Source organism: Saccopteryx leptura, chromosome 1 (genome assembly GCF_036850995.1).
Source record: "Saccopteryx leptura isolate mSacLep1 chromosome 1, mSacLep1_pri_phased_curated, whole genome shotgun sequence".
Lineage (NCBI taxonomy): Eukaryota > Metazoa > Chordata > Mammalia > Chiroptera > Emballonuridae > Saccopteryx > Saccopteryx leptura.
Window position 1 is genome coordinate 107,110,368 of NC_089503.1, and position 7,373 is coordinate 107,117,740.

Sequence of the window (7,373 nt, forward strand, 5' to 3'; positions counted from 1 at the left end):
CCGCTGCAGGGGAGGAGGGAGAGCCCACCGCCAGCTTCCCTTTTCGCCTTCCAATTTTCAGGAGGAAATGGTTGCAACCCTTAATTGCCCATGTTTCTAGAGAAAGTCTGTTTTGATTTGTGATCCCTTTTCCTTTTTTTTTTATTCCCAAACGTGTCTGTTTGAATCATTTGATGATGACTCAAAAATGCACTATCTCCTGCCCATTTTTCCTTTTAAAGCGATGATCATGGCTTCTTTTCATGCTCAGACCCTAAATTAGATGACTAGTCCTTTACTGAATGCACAACCAAACACAAGCTCCACTTTGCTTTTTTTAGTTAGCTGACCACTTGAATGTCTGTGATTGTGAGGCTTTTCAAAGGATCTTCACATAGTAAAGCGCTGGGTTCAAGTGTTGCCCTCTGTTTTGCCCTCTGAGAACTGAAGCTAGGCAGATCATGGGACTGGTGAGCCAAGTTCACAGACAATAGATCCCACCTATCTAGCTCTCAGCCCAACGCTCTTCCACAAATGGTTACCCACATGCACCTGCGCTCTCTTTGCCTTGATGCAGTCGGAATAGAGGATTCCGTAGAGCTGTTCTGGACAGCCAGCTCACTGTTTCTGCCACTATTGTGATAAGAACTATTTACCAGGTGTTTTTCAGGCCAACAGAAGTAAATTCTAAGGAACCATCTATGTTCTTTTGGGCAAAGGGAACTAGTGTAAACCATTGTAATTACTTCTCAAATTGCAGTTTATTTCAATGCCAGCTCAAGCAGTCTAGTGTAAATTATACTTTTTAGGATGGACTTAAGAAATTTAAAATGTTTCCTCACTGTCTGAAACAAAAGTACCTTAAGCATAATTGTCCTCAGTCCTGATGGGCTCACGTCTTTACTGACGGAGATAAAGAGGTGTGACTTTAAAGCAGAGGACATAGAAGAAAACTTAGTGAAAAGGTAGCACGCTACCCAAAACATGTGAAGGGAAATGGAAGCAATCTTGATTCCAAAGCAAGGGAACACAGTTTCCAAGAGGGAAAATATGCTTTGCTGTAGACTCTGGACTGCTTATCTTTCCCACTAGGGGGCGCCAGGAGTTTAGTAAAAACAAAAACAAAACAAAAGCACCTTCTTTGAACGGTTCTAATACGGAAAAGCTCGGCCCTGCCCTCATTATCCCTCCCTTCTGTGGCTGCCCTGTGGACCTTTTATTTTTGGTTTAATAGCACCCCTTCTTTAAGCTCACGTTTCACTTTATTTTTTATTACTTAGCTCTCTATTAAATCTGTCTCTCATATTTCAAGGAGCTGTTAAAAAAGCAAGGAAGCCTAAGTCATACACTGAAAGCCCGTTGTCTTGGTTTCCTTGGTTTTTGTATTATATATGGGAGGAATTGTGGTTGTCAAATATTCTGAGGCCAGGTACTGAGCAGGTGACACCAAAGTCAGCAGGAAGCTTGCAGCCGCCTCCCAGCCCCAAAGCTTCTGATTCTCAGTGGAATGAAAAAGGGGCCCAAGAATCTATATTTTAAATACATTCTGGGTGGTACTAATTTTCCCCAAATTTGGGGATATCTGAACTTTCATTTTTTTTTCTAATTCTTCATGTAAAAAAATTTTAAGAGTCAAAGAATTAATGTCCAATGATGGTTTATCATATACTGGGCTTAGAAGCAAAGGAAGAGATGGGAGTCATGCTGAATTTCACAAAAATCACATTTAAGCCTGGCAGGTGACATTTTCTTCATGTTGGACTAGGAGAGCCGTGTGCTCCCAAAGTCTGCCAGGTCCTGAGTACTAGCCAGCACCACTCAGAGTGAGCCTTCAGGAGAGGCTGTGCCCAAGTGTGACTCTCAGAGAGTGTGGCCAGAATGCAGCTAGCACCTGAAACCCTATTCTGTGCAGAGCAAAATATGAGTAATAATAGAAGCAATGATAACCATTCACATTACACATCTATTTAAACACTGCATTATTTTCCCAAGGTTGATGTGACAAATGACCACAAACTGGATGATTCAAAACAACAGAAACTTATTATTTCAACATTCTGGAGGCTAGACGGCAGAAATCAAGGTGTTGGTAGAGTTGGGTTCTTCTGGAGGCTCTGAGGAAGAAAGCAACCCGTGCCTCCCTCCTAACTTCTGATGGTTTGTAACTGTGTCACTTCTATCTCTGTGTCTGTCTTTGATGACAGTCTCCTCTCTGTGTGTATCTGTGTCTCTGTTTTCTCTCCTTATATAGACACCAGTCATTTAATTCAGGTCTGTTCTAATTCAGTATGACTTCATTCCTAATTAATTGTATCTGAAAGACCTTCTTTCCAAACAAGGTCACATTCACAGGTACAATGAACTAGAACTTGAATGTGTTTTTTTTGGGGGGGGGTACACAATTCCACCTGCTACAGACAAGAACCATGTGCACTGTGCAAAGAGTTCTACCTGCATTATCTCTCCTAATGCTCACATCCAGTGAGGCTGATGCTATTATTATTCCAAATCTGACTTCTAGCCCTTAATCCTCAGGACTCCAGAAGTTTCTATTAAACTGCTACTAGACAGTTCCACCTGGCTGCTGAATTTTCATCAGACTTCTCAATCTTAGTAAATGGCCTTACTGTTCACTTAGATGTTTCATTTAACCCTGAGAGTAATTCTTGGTTTCTCATGTTCCCTTACACCCAATCTAACTCAGTCTAGTAGGTCCTGTTAACACATTCTCAAGAACAAAAACAAATACCTCCAAACTGAAAAATTCATAAATTCAACTTCTTCTCATTATTTCCTCATATCTCTCTGTATTAGTTATCTCTTGGTGAATAACAATTTATGTTTATGCTTTATAGTATAAAAAAACACACAAACGTTTATTATCGCATAGTTTCTGTGGATCAGGAACCCGCAGGCAGTATAGTGTCAATGGCCCACGGTGTCATAGGGGGTTGCAGTCATGCTGTCAGCTGGGGCTGTGGTTTTATATGAATGAAGGCCTTAGCAGCAAGGTGAGGCAGGCACCTTGAAGTTCACTCACATGGTTGTTGGTAGACCTTGATCTCTCACCATGTGGAATTCTCCACAGGGCTAATTCACAATAAAGTAGTTTGTTTCCACCAGGGTGAGTGATGAGAGAGAGAGAGACCTCAGCATGAGAGCTATAGTTTTTTTATAACCTAATATCAGAAGTGTCGCTTCTGTCCTATTCTGTTCTTTAGAGCTGAGTAAGTCTGGTCCATACTCAAAGAGCAAGGAGTTGTTCAATAATTTGTTTACTAGGAGGCAAGAATCATTGGGATCATCTTAAAGGCTCACAGCAGGGTGGCAGATTGCCAGGACATCCAGCAGGAAACAGGATTTGAATGGCTACTCAGCTGAGCAGATAGTTCAACAACTACACAGTGATAGGGCAACAAAGATTGAAGTTTGAGCTTAGCACAACGGAGAGGAAAAAGTACATAGTTCAGGCTTTGAAGCAAAACCCCAGTCAGGGCATGTCCCAAGCATAGATTATACACTCTAGTCTCAACAACCAGAAAATACACACTTTCTCAAATATACATAGAACATTCACCAAAATAAGCCATGTGCTGGCTGGCCCAAGTCAAGTTTCAAAAAATTTCAAAGGATTGAAATCATACAGAACATGTATTTTGAGCACAGTGGAATTAAACTAGAAATTAATGCAAGAATGATAACTAGAAGTCCTTGAATATTTCAAAATTAAGAACACATTTTAAACAATCTAGGTGTAAAGAATAACATTTTTAGAATGTTATAAAATAAATTATAAAATTATGTTGGAACTAAATTATAACAAAAATAACATATCAAATTTTGTGGGATGCAACAGAAGCAGAGCTTAGCAGAAAATTTATGGCTATAAGTGCATTTCTTCTAAAAGAAGAAGGGTTAAACTTCAATGATCTAAGTTTCTTAGATACTAGAGAAAGACATTAATTTCTAAGAAAGAATTATGGGCATATTAAACATAAGAGCAGAGATATGTAGAGGGCCCCTACTATGTCCAGGATTACCCTTCTAGTTGCTAAATCATAGAGAGAAGAGGGGTGGGGGCTCAAGAGAGGACCAGAGCAGCCCAGGATGGGCTGACTCAGGGGGCTTGGGGCAGAGCTTAACCAACAGGTATGGCTATATAAACATTTTTTTAAAACTTCTGTTATTCTTGCTCACAGCAGCTGAATATGAGTATGGGGACTTCTCAATTTGGCCCCACCTTATATTGTACCACATTGTCACCAGCTGCAGCATCCCTAATGCTGAATGGCACTGCCATCACCTCACCAGTCATCCCCACATTTTGAGAAGCAACCTCCCTTACCTCTTCTCTGTCCACTGTGTCCTTTTTGCCTCTTCTATCCCTGTTGCCCAACGGGTGAACAACTGATTGTTCTTCAGGCTTCAAGCCCCACATTATTTCCTCTTTGGAAGATTTTATTATTCCTCATATTTCCTAGGGAGAATGAGTCACTCTTCTTGTGTTCCCATAGGATGCTGTATGAACATTTATTATGGTGCTTATTACTGTCTCAGACAGACAATAATAAACAGCTACCCCTCCTCTAAACCTCTGGAGAACTAGATTCCATGTTTAATCCCTCTTTGTATCCTCAGTTCCTGACACAGTGCCTGGAAAATTATATGCAGCTAGAATTCATGAATGAGTCATAAATTCCATCTTTTTTACTAACCACTCACACTCATTCAACAATACGAAAGCAATTTCCAGTTGGAATACCTGGCCGTAACCTGCAAACTCTCTTTCAAATGCTTCTCTGGTCCTCCTCCCATGTTCCACACGCTCACAACTCGGCAATTAAATAGGGAACTTGATTCATCAGAAAATATTAAAACAAGTCTGGATCTGGATTACTTTATAACATTCTGAGAGCGAAAACCGTCACGTTTCATTATTTTTCTAAATCAAATTAAACCTGGCTTAAGTCTCCCCTGACTAAGTTGGAGAGAAGTCAAGACCAGTCAACTTTGGAGGCTTCCTGCTGTTGATCGGGGCCGTGCCCGAGTGAAGCTCAAGCTGTCTGGAGAGGAGAAGGAGGGCCCTGGGCTCGGCATGCTGGCACACCGCTGCTGTCGCTGCTTGTCCAGGTCCCAGCGGCCCAACGAATCGGGCAGCTCCACTGCAGCTTTGTTTCCCTTGCTGAGCTCCGCCCTCCAGTCCCCTGTTGAGCATCTCAGCGTGGTGGTCCTTATGCACAAGACATCCATATAGGCACCCTCGCTCTGGGATGCTGCATGGGGGCAGGCTCTGGACCCCTTCCGGCATCCGCCTTCCTCCTGCTCCTGTTCCTAAGGTTCTCCATCTCCTGGGGTTGAGCACTTCCTTCTTTAATTATTGAAACTCTGTTTCTTTCACTGTTGAGAAAAAACTTCCCCTCATCATCCCATGTCCTCTAAAAGAGTGGTTCTCAAACGGGTCCCAGCCAGCAGCAAGAGCCCTCCAGAGCTTGTGAGACCTGCAGGTTCTCAGTCCACACCCGATATCTACTGAATCCGGATCTCTCGGGGTGGGGCTGGGGTGGGGCTCAGAAGTCTAGGGTTTTGCCAGCCTTCCAGGTGATTTTGATGAATTAAAGTTTGAGAATCACTGTTGTAAAACAAAGAAGTAGCTTTCCTCCAATTTCTACTCTGAAACACATAAAAAAAACAAAACAAAATAAAACAAAAAACTGTTAGTAACTCTTTCCCTGAAAGAAAGTTCAAGGCAACGAGAATGTGATAGGGAGAGAGGGCAGCGATGAGGACTGACTGCTTTCCCCTCTGAGATTCTCAATGTCTGTCAGGGAAAAGAAAACAGAACAGAGCAAAAAAATTCTGTGGCAGAATAACCTATTGATGCTTTGTTTCTTTAGCTGTCTTAGCAGCTCTTGAGAAGCTTAAAATCACTCCGTGCGGTCTTCCCCACAGGAATTCTGAATGAACAGGCCTGGAGTGAGGTCCAGATGTTATTTTTACAAAATTATCCAGGTTATTGTTATGTGTGGCCAAAGCTACAAACCATTGCTCTACATCATTCCCTGTTTTGCTTTTGTTTGTTTGTTTGTTGTTTGGTATGTATGTGTTTTGAGGAGAGCACTGGTCATCTTAACCAAGCTGTTAACTTCTAGATTTGCTTGTGACAATCAGGGATGAAAGGGGAGCATCCGTTCCTATATTCTCCCAGTTGCTTCAGATCCAGTGAAGGGTTGACATTTCCACTTCTTTCCTGGCTCACTTACTCAGGATCAGAGGGGCCATCGCAGCATTCACACACAGGTCAGACATCGTCACAGTCAGTGAGGGATGCTTTTGAGTATTAGCCCCTAAACTCTCTCCAGCCCCATCTTTGTTGGAGGTGAGTAAGGGATGATTTTGGTCCCCACCCCACCACCTTTTTGCCACATTTCAAAGAAGCATGTCTCATGAAAAAAATCTACCACACACATTTATTTGTAAGCAGAAATAAAAGACTCATACAACCTATTCCATAGGCTTATTGTTTTTGGTTCTCCTAAACCCTTTTGTGAACTTCAATTTCACTTATATTAGGTTTTTTCACAGCTCCCTGATGCCGTGGCTTTTTTTTTTTTTAAGTCTCTATCTCTGTGTTCCATTTTGTATAGTTTCTATGACTTCAGGTTCACTAATATTTTCTTCTGCAGTGTCCAATCAGCTATTAATATTATGTAGTGTAGTTTTCATTTCAGACATTGCTTTTTTATTAACAATAGAAGTTTGACTTGGGTCTTCTTTATATCTCTTAACATGCTCATGTTTTCTTCTTCCTTCTTAAACCTACAAAATGTAATTATTATAACTCAAACAATATCCTCATCTACTATTTCTTTCTGACTCTATTCTCTGACTCTCCTCATTTTGAACTGTGTTTTCCTGCTTCTTTGCATGCCTGATCCTTTTTTGCTTTAATTAGATGGCACAGATGGTGACCTTGGCCTTGTTGTACGCTCAATATTTTTGTACTCTTTAAATATTCTTGCACTTGGTTTTGGGTCATATTAAGTTACTTGTAAACAGTTTGGTCCTTTTGAAGGCTTGCATTTAAGTTTCATCAGGTAAGACCAGGACAACCTTTATTCCAGGTCTAACTTTGCCCCCTTACTAAGGCAAAAGCCTTCTGATGCCTTGCGCATTACAGGGTTTCTCCCAGTTTGACTGGGGGATGAAAGGCCATTCCTGGCCCTCTGTAATCCCTGAAACTGTCCCACCTGACGTTTCCAGTGTTCTCTCCTCCCCCGACTTCAGAGAGTTTATTCCCACTCAGGGGCTGAGCAGGATTCGTTTAAAGGCTTAAGGGACTCAGCTACAAATTTCTGAAACTCTCTTCCATCTGGGCATGTCTTTTGTCTTTCATA